Source organism: Ctenopharyngodon idella, chromosome 24, assembly GCF_019924925.1.
Source record: "Ctenopharyngodon idella isolate HZGC_01 chromosome 24, HZGC01, whole genome shotgun sequence".
Classification (NCBI taxonomy): Eukaryota; Metazoa; Chordata; class Actinopteri; order Cypriniformes; family Xenocyprididae; genus Ctenopharyngodon; species Ctenopharyngodon idella.
The window spans coordinates 28,612,515-28,625,264 of NC_067243.1; the positions used below are offsets into that span (position 1 = coordinate 28,612,515).

General features: G+C 37.5%; 1 long non-coding RNA gene and 1 gene segment (V, D, J or C); one reads left to right on the forward strand and one right to left on the reverse strand.

Annotated features, from left to right (window-relative positions):
- The window catches only part of LOC127506802 (immunoglobulin kappa light chain-like), a 339,850-nt gene that overhangs the window by 202,058 nt on the left and 125,042 nt on the right, over positions 1–12,750 (reverse strand).
- Positions 9,947–11,755, forward strand: LOC127506926 (uncharacterized). Its single transcript, XR_007928143.1, has 2 exons — positions 9,947–10,155; positions 11,261–11,755. It is a non-coding gene; the product is annotated as an uncharacterized LOC127506926 (long non-coding RNA).

Sequence of the window (12,750 nt, forward strand, 5' to 3'; positions counted from 1 at the left end):
TATTTTGACATCATTTTGTGTGTATGTGTCTGTTCAAGCGAAAGTAAACGTGAAAAAGGAATCAATTCGGTGTTCAAGCGCTGTCTGAAACGCGTGTCTCTCCATAGAGAATAAATACATAGAGAACATAAATAACATAGAACATAAATACATAAATACATAGAGAATTGTATGTTGTGTTTTGCAAAAAGTGTTTTATGAAATTGAAAACTCCGTCGAAGGCCGTGAATTAGTGTATGGTTTTGCAGATTCGGTGTGTGCTTCTGGTGTTTGAGTGTCAGCTTTCAGAAAATGTGTGACGTAAAGGATTTTGTGTGTAAGCAGTAGAAAAAAAAAAAACAGTTAGACATTAATAACAATAAAGTGTATGGAGTATCAAACACATGGACTGCGTCTGAAATCACATACTCTCTTCAGTAGGCACTTATTTTGAACAAGTAATTACTTCACGACCACTAAAAAAGTATGTTCTGTATAGTATGAGTGTGTATGAATGTAATCTGGACGTACTACATCTGCCATGATGTCATTATCATGTGACCTACCAGCGTCAGTTGCGTCGCTTCAGTATCATTCACAAATCCTCTCCTGTGGCCTCATGGGATAGTAAAGTGTCCATCAGATGATCGTTCGGTACTTTTCACCTGTTCTTTAATGAATACTGTAAATTCATGCATTCTTCTTTTGTCACATACTGTTTTTCACCTACTATATAGTAGGAAAGAATGTGATTTTGGATGCAGCCACAGTCTTAAAGGAAATTTGTGTAGAACTCAGTTATGTAAAAGACATGTGACCCTCTAGTGGTGAAGTATGAAACTGCAATTAAAGCGATTGACTTTCCTACAGTAAATAATACAGATAATATTGTAGTGGAAAGTTTTGCAGGGACGAGCACCACTCACATTTTCTCCACATTTTAGTCCAGTTTAGTAAGGGATATAAGATTGTATGTTACATGTTTACTAAATAAATCATAATAAATAAATAAAGTCACTGAAAGGTTTGATACACCATTGTGTTGTTTGTGATCCTCCATCAGCAGCTGCAGTATCTCTCAGCTGTATCAGTGCATCACTGTGACGTCTGACTGACCGAGGTTTTTGTACCACTCTTTATCACTGTGTAAACACATATTTACCGTTGATATAGTGGTAACTCTGACAGTAATAATCTCCTGTATCTTCAGTCTGGACTCCACTGATGGTCAGAGTGAAATCACTGCCATATCTAGATCCACTGCCACTGAATCTAGATGGAGTTCCAGTATAACGGCTGTTTATGGTATAAATCAGGAGTTTATGAGCTTCTCCAGGTTTCTGCTGATACCAGGCTAAGTCATTATCAGTTAGTGCAAAACAGATACATCCACCCCACTAGTGTGACTATAAAACAGAGCAAGTTTTTGCAAATGTGAAATAATCAAGAATTCAGCCACTATGCAGGAAAAAAAAACACAGCAAGTAAGAAGTTCACACACACACACACACACACACACACACACACACACACACAAATGAACTGGTGTGGTTGTAACAATTATGGTAACACTGAGCCAAAAGACTCAAATAAGAGGTTGAAATCAGATCTGATTCTGACCCAGATTGATTGATGTAACCCGGGTAACCCAGGCTACTAGTAAAGAGAAAAAAAGTTAAGAAAAGGAAAAAAATTCTAGAAGAAAAAGAGATTCATCCAATCACTGATCGTGCTGCAGTGAGAGACACCCTTAACAGCCAATAGTAGCGGCGCATTCATAAGTCCCGCCCACTGGTCGCGCCGGCGCTGTTTTCAGCGTGAGCAGATGAGAGAGAGAGAGAGAGAGAGAGAGAGAGAGAGAGAGAGAGAGAGAGACCCTTTCTCCAAAAAATCCATTAATCTAACTGGAAATGTGATTGAGTGCACTGAAAGTGGAGCTTTTGAAGTCGATGCGTCAGCCTGAAGTGTTGAAGAGACGGAGAGAGAGAGAGAGAGAGAGAGAGAGAGAGAGACGGAGTGGATCCCGGAGTGTTGAACTGTGAGTAATCTTCCTTTTGTGAATAAAGATATGATTCTGTTTTGCTTTAGTGAGTGAAATTCCAGATATTAATACTAATATAATGTAAATGACATGTCGAAGTTACTAAAATGATTAGTTATGAGCCGTTTTGAGTAGGCCGCGTGCACACAGCGCGAGCTGAACTGATTAGCACATGGGCTAAAGCTACCGCGTGTAAACATGAGTGATATATGAGTGTCAGTGTGTTTAATAACTGCCTATTAATGTTTAATTTGATTGTGTCAATTTGAGATATTCATATGATTTATGTAAATGTCTGAATCTAGATGGAGTTCCTGACTGGAGGCTGTTTATATAATAAATCAGGAGTTTAGGAGCTTCTCCAGGTTTCTGCTGATACCAGGCTAAGTCATCATAACTTAGTGCAACATCTATATGACACTATTGTAGCTGTTTGACCCTGTTGGACAGTTTTAACTTCAGGTTGAGTCAGAGTCACTCCTCTGGATTCTGAAGATAAAAGAAAAACAATTAGTGTTTAAAACTACTACCATCATATACTTTTACAAGAACACCAAAACCAGAGTCAGTTTTTACCAGCCTTACCCTGAATAAACAGTGTGAGAGTCCAGATGAAGAAGGTGATTTTGTTCATTGTTGTTCTTTTGTCTTGTGTGATGATGAAGATTGTGTTCTGTTCTGCTCTCAGTCATGAAGTGTTAAACTCACAGCACTATAAACACTCTCAGAGCACTGAAGCATGTGTGACAATGCAAAGTGACTCTCTCTATTTAAATCTTCATCCTGAAGACTGTAGATCAGTCACAAAGACATTTCAAAGACAATTCCCAAAATAAACATTCCATTGCATGGTATTCCAAGGAGAAGCAGGTTTGAAATTCATTGTCAATGTGTTTTCTCTCACCCAGCATTCATAAGTGAAGTCTATGGACCCCTAAAGGGAACATGGGACAAACAAATATGAGATGGAAGGAATAACAATGCTTTTGCGTTACCCCGAGAAATTTTGCATTCGCTCACAAAACCTTCTGAGCTGTTTGCAGGCGAATGCAAAAGCATTGACTTTTTTTTTTTTTTTCTCCCATCATATTTTGTTTTCCTTCACCATGTCCCTTTAGGGGCTCCAAAGAATTGACAAGCTTGAAATACAATGTTTATAAAGTCTGATTTAACTTCTTGTTTCTCATTGATATTCTGGTTAAAGGATTATAACAAAAAGACAAAAGTTGTATCTGTTATATTTTAATAAAATTCAACCCCTGGGATATTAGGTGCCCAAAGTTGATGAAACACTCATAAATAAATGACACAGAATAAGCATATTGTATCTTCTCTTCTCTTCCCAAAGCCAAACCTGCTCCTGAAGGGCCTGTAGAGTTCAGCTCCACGTCTACACTATCACTGACTTGTGCTGGAGGGGCGACAGATAAGAAAGTGGGACTCTAATGGTGACAAAGTCCACTTTCTGCTCTGACAATTCACCCATTCCTGAATTATGAGGAAAGTATATTAATATCACCTCCATACTTAATGCATTGGAGGAAGGTGACAGATAAGAGAGTGGGATGATAATGTCAACTCACCCTGCTGAAAAATCCAGCATAAACCAGCATGAATGCCATGTTGGTCCAGACTGGTTTAGTCCTGGTCTAACTGGTCAAGAAAGACTGTGCTGGTGTAGCTGGTCCACAGCACTCCCACTTCCCATGCTGGCCCTATCCACCTTATTCCTGACTAGCCTACTGCGTTACAAATTATGGGTTGCACTTCCGGTTTGGGGAACTTCCGTTTAAAAAGACTGAAATTAATCGTTTCAAATCATAAGGTTGCCCTACAAATAAAGCTTATCCGTCAGTTTGAATGAATGAGCTGTCAATTTTTCTTTCATGTTTTATATTCAGACATCATGAGAATTACATAACGCTTGGTATTTTAACCTAACATGTTATAACGAATATCTATGGCAAGAGCTCTTTTCAGTCGCTGCTTTCTATCCTCGTGATTATTTTCTTTTGTCCCTTTCATGCCGCTGTAATAGTATGAAAAAGGACAACATATACTGCATGTTTGTGGTCTGTTCTTCCGATATAATGTACGATATATCCCATTAATAATTCACTGGAATGAACGAAGAATCTCTCGTTTTTCTCCTCAAAGCCTCACGTCTCTTTCTAGGTTTGTTTTTACAGGTAAATACAATTTATTATCTGTAAAAATGATGGAAATCGCTTTGAAATAGTATCACGCAATGCTGAAGTTCATGGACATTTTTATAAAGGCAGCGTATATTACATAATACAGATATATATCACTAAAGTTATATTTAACCCGTCCGTTATTTCTGTGGAAAGAATCTTGCTTTTTCATGGCCTGTTGAAAGTACCTTGTTGATGCTTTTACACTTTTAAATGTCCTTTTAATGTTCGTTGGTTGAAGGGTGAGTAGAAAAATGTCATCTCGTACCCAGTTTAAAAAAAAAAAAATGTATTATTTCTTTCATAGAGCGAGTCTTTCACTGACTGTTTACAGCTTAACGGAAGTTACACCCATAGTTCGCACAAAGCTTCATGGGCGTAGGAATAAGGTGGATACCAAAATCTATTTAAAATACATTTATTTCAAACTAAGTATCCTTCAAATCCATTAACATATTTATTGACATATCATTTAGAACTTACTGATATAAAATTATGATTAAACTTTATTTGGAGTATTTATTTATTGCACAATGCACATTTCTTAAAGGGGTGGTTGATTATGATTTGACTTTTTTAACTTTAGTTAGTGTGTAATGTTGCTGTTTGAGCATAAACAACATCTGCAAAGTTACGATGCTCAAAGTTCAAAGCAAAGGGAGATATTTTCTTTTAAAGAATTCTGTTTAAGGACTACAACAAACGGCTGGTAGGGACTACAACGAGCTTCTTCCTGGATTGGTGACATCACTAACCCTACAATTTACATAAACCCCGCCCCTGAGAACACACAACAAAGGGGAGAGGCCATGTTATTGCAATACAGTACATAACACAAATGAAATAGCATGTCATAAAAGCAAGGTGATAACATGACAAGGGTAACACTTTAGAAGTTGCTCTTGATTCATTGAAGAACAAGACCAGGGATAAATGCTTTCTAGCCAAAAATGTGAAGAGACCGAAGAGAGCAGAGGTTAACTTTTGCCCTGCTAATCCAACTGGAGAAACAGATGAAAGCCTTGAAAAATGATGTGAGCTACTGACTGATTTCGGATCAGTAGTAAAAGAAAAGTTGTCTAAAACGTTCGCCTACACAAGGAGAAATGTGGTACAGAACAGTCCAGTTTTTTGAGGACTGCACTCTTTCAGATTGAAGAGGTAAGGTCATATTTACTCTTCTCTCATTTACTCTTCATTTGTGCTACAGTTGATGCTCTCCTCCTCATGTGTTATAGGGATACTCCACACAAAAAGGAAAATTCTCACATTTACTCACTCATGTCATCCTATATGTAAATGTCTTTCTTTCTTCAGACGAACACAAACATCTTTAAAGAAATAATTCCTCTCTGTGAGTCCATATAATGCAAGTGGATGGGACCTCTAGAGTTGATAAAGGTCATTTCTGTTGAAAAGGTAGAAACTACTGCTACAACCACACAAAACCAACACAATGGTAATTCCCAGTTAATGAATCAATGTCTTTTGAAGCTAAATCAACTGGGGATCTATAGATTTCCATCATGTTTTTGTGTGGTTGTAAAAGTGTTTCTACCTTTTCAGATAGATGTGGAGGGGGCGGGTTTTAATTGTGCTCTTGTTTGGTGGAATATAAAAGCGTCAGTTTTGACATTATGCAGAAGTGCGTCTGCCTAGAGTCAGTGACGGAGTTACAGGATTTCCAGCGCACCGTGTGAATGTCCGAGAGGTAGGAGTATTCAGCCGTGATGTGGGCTGTTTGTTTGTGCCATGCAGGGTTACATTATTTCATTGTAGTGTGGATTGAGGAGCATTTGTGGGATGCTTTTAGTGATGGCTGTTTCCATGGAAATGTATTCTATCTACCATGGAGTTCCCTGTGTTATGGGAGTCGCCATTTGACAGACATTTCTACTATGGGTTTGGTTGCTTATTAGTGACCTAGCTAGTGATCCTTACTCTTGGAGTGTGTTGTATTTACACAGTTAATGTCTGAGTCAATGCAAGAGATGTTGCAGCGGTCTTTGGTTTCCCTTTAAACTGCTGCTTGGATGTCTGCCGTTCATGTTTGCTTCACCATAGATGACTGCTTGGACATCGAACTGTGTTCTCGTGGCCGTTATATTGTTTCTGGGATCAATCTTTGGAGCTGTGTGAGATCAGCCTGTGTGATTGTGCTGCTGGACCGGACCATCAGATCAGCACTATTAGTTTGACCGCCGTTATTCATGTGATATCGCACTGTGTTTACTCGTTAATCCTAACTGATTTCTTCCAGCATGCAACACTTGTGGGATCAGCCGGGTCATTAGTCTGGCCTGCTGCCTGGTGCTTTACTCCTAATTTTGAACTGTCGTATGTATCAACTCAAATCAAAGTCTTGAGGGGGTGTACAACGGGCAGTTATCCACCAGTGAGTTTTTTTTTTTTTTTTCTCTCTTATTCTTTTGGGATTGATTTGTTTTTGCTTGTTCTAACTGTATTGTGATTTAATTGATTTGTTAATTTGTGTTCTTTTTTTGTATTTAGTTATTTTGAATTTGCTTGTGGTTCATTTAGTTTGTAAACCAGGTTGCTCCTGCCGTCGGACGCAGCGCCCCATTGACTGCATAGAACAGGTTCGGTTGTTGTTGTGTTTTTGTTTGTTTCTTGGAGGCACATGTTGAGCTGATTAAAGGCTTTTACAGATATATGTACGAATATTGTGTAAAGTGTGTGTTTGTTTGTGTTTTACTTTGTGTTTAATTCCCCCTTCAGAATTGGAGGGCCAGTGCTGTAGGAGGATCCAATGCCCTGTTTGCCTTGACACGTTCAAGACCTGATTAATCTTTGTGGGTCTAAATGCAGTGAATTTTGGCCTTCACTCTGTAACTGAAGGTATTTTCACATGTAACGTGTCAGTCATGGTCTCATCTGGAAAGAGATTGACGGATCTGAGCGGACGCTCTCAATGTCTTGATGGTGCCTGGGAGTTTCAATGTTTACACATTTAGGGGAAATAAACCTATGAATGGCATACTAAGAGTAGTCAATGAACAATAGACTGGGTTAAGAGAATGTATTTAAATCTTATATATTACATTTACCTTTAAAGTCTTTCGAAACTTTGCTAAACATTGTCATTGTGTTGTTTGTGATCCTCCATCAGCAGCTGCAGTATCTCTCAGCTGTATCAGTGCATCACTGTGACGTCTGACTGACCGAGGTTTTTGTACCACTCTTTATCACTGTGTGAACACCCAGTTACTGTTGATGCTGTGAAAACTCTGACAGTAATAATCTCCTGTATCTTCAGTCTGGACTCCACTGATGGTCAGAGTGAAATCACTGCCATAGTTAGATCCACTGCCACTGAATCTAGATGGAGTTCCTGACTGAAGGCTTCTTATGTCATAAATGAGGAGTTTAGGAGCTTCTCCAGGTTTCTGCTGATACCAAGACACACAGTCACTACAGCCAGAAATCAGCTGACTGGTTTTACAGCTGATTGTAACAGTTTCTCCTTGTTTGATGGATTTTATTGTTGGATTCTGAGTCACTGTCACTTGTCCCCAGCTCTCTGAAATTAACATATTTTAGTCATTAATGGTTATTGGACTGTAAATAAGATGTGGTTGTTTATTTTTCAAGATATTTATACAAGATATTTACCCTGAATGCAGAGAGTCAGAGTCCAGATGAAGAAGGTGATTGTGTTCATTGTTGTTCTTTTGTCTTGTGTGATGATGAAGATTGTGTTCTGTTCTGCTCTCAGTCATGAAGTGTTAAACTCACAGCACTATAAACACTCTCAGAGCACTGAAGCATGTGTGACAATGCAAAGAAGTGGGCAGGATTTACAACGTGAGCTGCTAACAAACTAATAAACTCTCTACATATAAGATTTGGTATTTCAGTGGTCTACTTCAGACATTCTACTGACTGTAAGTAACTTTACAACTACATGTCAACTTATTCCACTTAACTGAACCCAAACCTAACAGTCTACTACAGTCTACTAATACACTAATGAGAGTTAGTTGACATGTAGTTGACAAGTTACTTATAGTTAGTAGAATATCAAAAGTGACCCTCGAAATAAAGTGCAACCTAATATTGATGTTGTTTGTAATAATTGTAAATATTGATTATTGTAAATATTTTTTAATTTTAATTATAAAATGTTTTTTGTTTATGTTTGACAGACTGATAAGACACTAGTCTTTGACTTTATATGAACATCTGTCAGTGTGGATGAAGCATTTTCAGCTTTCAGTGCCGCTGTAGAAATAATCTATTCACTCTCATTCATGATTCATTTATATAAGGTGAATGTTTCTGATAATATGTGACCAAGATTGATGCTGCGTCCCAATTCGCATACTTATATTATGCCCTAAAAGTATGTACTCTTTCTGTGAACAAAAAGTACATACTTTAGCAAAAGAGTAGACAAGCTTTGGGACATACTATCACGTCATACAATTGCGTCTTTGCTCTCTGTCGCATCCTGTCACCATAAACTGGCCTGTCAATCATCTTACATCCTCCACATTTCATTTAGCTAATTTCCTACCGTATCGGAGAGAAATGCAGTAGCACGTTGATCTGCAGTCGCGGGTCTTTCATGTGGAGAACTCTCCTCATATTAATGCATAATGATGCATTTAAAAGTTAATGGCCAATCGGATCTTTATAAAAGTCCACATTGGTATTAGGTGAAATATAACACGGATAACATTAAATAAATATTTTCTATCAGGTTGAACTGATTATTAGTCACTCAAACCTCTCAGCGTCGGTCGCGCATATCCGCCATGTTTTGTAGTTTTTTAACACTTTTTACTCGTGTTTGTAGTTCTGAACTGAATCCTCATCCAAAGCGCAATGGGTTGTGGGCAATATTAGCCTTTATAGTGTGCACGGATCCACACTTCCAAAATCTACCGGAAATAGTAGACCATCCGGGGACTTTTGGCATACCCTTTCCAACTTACTATGCTTTGGGACACATTATTTTAATCTCACATATTATTTAGGATGGATAGTATGGACATTGGGACGCAGGGAAAGTGAGCAGCATTCAGCTGGTCATGTGATCTCAAAATGGTGGCCAACTTAAGGAAGAAAAATAAAAGATTTTTTTTTAGGCCCCTAAAATGACTATAGTATCATTAGTATTTATATTTATTTATCATTAGTATAGTATATAGTCGATCATTTTAAACATATTTGTCAAACACAATAATTATTTCTTTGTGAGTACAGTAATGTACTACATCTTTAAAAACATGTTAACAATGAGAAAAAGTTTTACTGTATTTAGAGTAAACAAAACAAAAAAAAAGATACATAATGGTGTTTTGATGAAGGTTGACATGTTCATCAGGACTCATAATCAGGTCATGTGACACTAGATTAAACAATGTGCTTATGAAATGTTCAGAATTATTGATTCATTTATTTGAAGCTGCAGGTTTTTCTGTGAATCATGATGATTGAGCTTCATATGAACAACAGAAGATCATTATGAGAAACTCACAACATCATCCATGATAAAAGAGGTCAAAGGTCACCTCAGAGGTCACAGATCATCAGATATATTTCTTTAAACGGTTATATCAGCACAAGACTAAATGAATGAGAAATATAACATATAAAGTCAAACTGAATCATGTTTTAAATAAGATTAATAAACTTTTCAGCTGATCATGAAAATAATTACACTGTTTTTGCAACAACAAATATTTTGAATGAAAGTGTGTTTGTTGTTCTTTTTTGAAAATCATTTAGTCCAAACTGAATGTTTGAGTGTTGAGAAGATCTGAGTTTCTTCTAATATCAGTGTGTTGAAGTGTTGTTTCTCTCTCTCTGCTGGAGTTTGTGTTCACTCGAGTGGAATAGAGGTTTTTGTACGACCGTTTCATTAGATTGTATCACTGTGGTACACATTCGGTGGAGGAACTAAACTGGTGCTCGGTAAGTCCTTTTAATTAACAATTTTTAAAAAAACAATACAATTTAGATTTCAGAAAGTGTTTTACAGCTGAAACAAAAACATTTTTTTTTAATAATAATATTGTGCTGAAACTTTACTTGAAGCATTTATGTATAATGTGTTATAAATAATGCCTTATGTGCCTTTTCATAAATAATTGTAACCAAAATTAAAAGCCATTATATTGACAAATTCAATGTTACATCTGAAATTGGTTGTTTGCAATTTGTTTTACCCCATTATACTTTCTAAAGGTGTAACAGTGAATAGATGATATTATAATGTGTTATAACTGCTTAATGAATTATTCATGAGATCATACATGCAGTATAATGTGTATAATGATGCTTAATTAATGCATTAAAAAATACTTGTATAATTCATTGTGTATAAAGGCTTTAAGTCTTACTGATATTGTTTTATAATTATTAAATCTAAAACAATGATATTGTCATGTTTATTCATTCAGAAGAACGACATTATTCCTTTCAAAAAAATCTAAATATTTTTCCATAATGTGTCTCACTGTGAATTTAATCAGTTTATTACTAGATTAATTTTCCTTCATTTATTTCTACACTGTGTTCATATAGTTCATCTTTTATTGTAGATATCATGGGGGGAAAAAAGAAATTTGGCATCAGATTGTAAATGTTGATATTTTCTGTAGTTCAGTCAGTGAAACTGAATCTCTTTTGCTCATGTTGTGCTTGTAATTCAGTGTACAAAGTGTAATTTAATACAAACAAAATATATGTATATGATTCAGTTGTTTTAATTCTGTTTGAAATTGAGTTAAATTTTTAGCTGAATATCTCAAGTAAAATTTAAGAACTTTATGTTCAGAGTTTAAAACTGCTGGAATTAAAGCAGTCAGTGTGTTACAATGTTTAGTTTAACTTCTGGGGTTTGATTTAAATGTATATAGTGATTGTGTAATTTGTATATTGTATATTATATGAGCTCTAGTGATGTTGAATGACATGAAGGATCAGATTGTTGTGATTTTTGCTGCTGTTGAAATGCTGTGAGTGAAACAGTGTGTTTTCTTTGTGTTTGTGAATGTGTTGTGTTTGTCTCCTGCAGCTGGTCCCACAGTGAAGCCCTCAGTGTCTCTGCTGCCGCCCTCTTCTCTGCAGATCTCTGGAGACTCAGCCGCACTGCTCTGCCTGCTCAGCTCTTACTCTCCACAGGGGGCGCTGGTGAGCTGGACACTGGACGGGTCAGAGGTCACCGAGGGGGTCGTGACCAGCGCAGAGAGCCAGCGGGACGGCCGCTACAGCCGCAGTAGCGTCCTGACCCTCAGCAAAGCACGCTGGGAAAAGGGAGAGGTGTACGTCTGCAGAGTAACACATGATGGAGCTCCTCATGAGGTCTCGTTCCACAAGAGCTCTGAGTGCTGATGTTTCTCTCCTGAAGATGAGCCGTATCTGAGTGTCCTGTGTCAGGCAGGATTCACATGAGTCTAGTGCTGCAGCTGTAGTGATTTACAACTCAATACTGAAAGAGAGCTGGCGTGTCAAAGCACTGTGTGATCTTTCAATCTGCTGTAACATTCAATAAAGCTTCTCAACAAGTTCACTTTGTGTCTGACAAAATCATTCAACTAACAGATGAAGATGCAGGTGCTTTTCACAAGCTTGATGTAAATGTCAAATAAAGCTCTTGGGGTTTGAACATGGTCTCTGGAGACAGAGCTGCTCTATTCTGAGAGGATCACAATCACTCCACCCTGACAATGCAAATGGGCTTTTCAGTCTCGCTGTTTGATTGGTCACATGATCTGGACTGGAACACACCAGTTTCACTTCTGCTGAAAATGTGGTGATGAAAATATATATGAAAATGTCATGAAAATCAAATGGAAAGTATCATGTCCAGACAGCAGAAGTGACTGAATTCAGTCTGTTCAGTTTGATTGACAGGGATCATATATTACACCTAAAACATGATGATGATATTAAACACTGACTCATTCTCTTCATAAACACAAGATTGATGTTGATTTAGATGATCTAGTGTTATTAGTGTTTGTCTGTGATCAGTGTTGTGATTGTGTTTATGAGCAGCAGCAGCTGAAAGTCATGTTTGTTGGTTGATGAAGAAGAGCTCTTGATCATGTCATGTTCAGTTCATAGAGCTATAAACACATTCAGAGCAGTGAAGCATGTGCCGCTCATGTAAAACACCCTCTGAATGCAAAAGACAGAAGAGAGATCAGGACGATATACATTCAGAGTCCAATAGTTTTACTGACAGGGTTAAAAGAAAGGCTTTACATCACCAAAGCACAGTAACAGTAAATATACAGAGTCAGACACACACATTTACACATCATTCTCTACAGGACACAACTGAATGATTCCTGCTGTATCAGTAGTCAATGATCTTGCTGCTCAACATTCAAACACTTGTCTATTGTTTGCTGTAGCAGTGCAGTGTACTTTCAGAAACCCTCCACCTCCCCCAGCTCCACCTGTCCAGATCTGCTATGGGGTGATTCATGTTTGCTCGTACAGCAGCAGCATGTTGTGTGTGTTTTGGCAGTGGAAAGTTCTGTACTCTACAGCAGATAT